Raw genomic sequence first — 1,583 nt, forward strand, 5'->3', positions numbered from 1 at the left:
AGAAAATAAACAACACAAACCAAGGTCACTTGCCATCATCAGAACCCAATTTTCCCACCATAGCAAGTCCTGGACACACCATTACACCGAAAAAGCAAGATTCAGAAATAAAATCATTTCTCATGGTGATGATACAGGACTTTAAGACATAAATAGCACCCTCAAAGAAATACAAGAGAACACAGGTAAACAGCTAGAAGCCCTTCAAGAAGAAACAAAAAAATCCCTTAAAGAACTACAGGAAAACACAACCAAAGAGGTGAAGAAAATGAGCAAAACCATCCAGAATCTAAAAATGGAAATAGAAACAATAAAGAAAACAGAAAGAGAGACAACCCTGGCCATACAAAACCTAGGAAACAAATCAGGAGTCATAGATGCAAACATCACCAACAGAAAACAAGAGATAGAAGAGAGAATCTCAGGGGCAGAAAACACCATAGAAAACATTGACACAACAGTCAAAGAAAATGCAAAAAGCAAAAAATTCCTAACCCAAAACATCCAGGACATCCAGGACGCAATGAGAAGACCAAACCTAAAGATAATAGGTATAGAAGAGAGTGAAGGGGGCTGGCCAGATGGCTCAGCAGGTAAGAGCACTGAGTGCTCTTCTGAAGGTCGTGAGTTCAAATCCCAGCAACCACATGGTGGCTCACAACCACCCGTAATGAAATCTGACACCCTCTTCTGGTGGTCTGAAGACAGCTACAGTATACTCATTTATAATAATAAATAAATCTAAAAAAAAGAAGAGAGTGAAGACTCCCAAGGTAATGGGCCAGTAAATATCTTCAACAAAATTATAGAAGAAAACTTCCCTAACCTAAAGAAAGAGATGCCCATGAACATACAAGAAGCCTACAGAATTCCAAATAGACTGGCCCAGAAAAGAAATTCCTCCCGTCACATAATAATCAAAACACCAAATGCACTAAACAAAGAAAGAATTTTAAAAGCAGTAAAGGAAAAAGATCAAGTAACATATAAAGGCAGGCCTATCAGAATTACACCGGACTTCTCACCAGAGACTATGAAAGCTGGAAGATCCTGAGCAGATGTCATACAGACCCTAAGAGAACACAAACCGCCTTCCCTGGCTACCATACCCAGCAAAACTCTCAATTATTATAGATGGAGAAAACAAGATATTCCATGACAAAATGAAATTGACACAATATCTTTCCACAAATCCAGCCCTACAAAGGATAATAGATGGAAAACACCAACATAAGGAGCAAAACTACACCCTAGAAGAAGCAAGAACTAACCTTTTAACCAACCCACACAGACATAATTCCACCTCTAACAACAAAAACAACAGGAAGTAACAATTACTTTTTCTTAATATCTTAATATGAAAATTAATATTACCAACATATCCTAATCGGTTGAAATCCAAAAATAAGAGGGATTAGAAATTTGTTGATTGTTATCCAATGGTCTCTCTAATTTGGTGATTGGAGAAATAAGTCCAATATTGTGTAATCTATATACACTTTCAGCTTGTTTGTCTGTGACAGTGTCTGCTGTGTACAACATAAGGGTCTTGAAATCTTGCTTCTCCTATCTCAGCCTCTCTA

Source organism: Mastomys coucha, unplaced genomic scaffold, assembly GCF_008632895.1.
Source record: "Mastomys coucha isolate ucsf_1 unplaced genomic scaffold, UCSF_Mcou_1 pScaffold4, whole genome shotgun sequence".
Taxonomy (NCBI): Eukaryota; Metazoa; Chordata; class Mammalia; order Rodentia; family Muridae; genus Mastomys; species Mastomys coucha.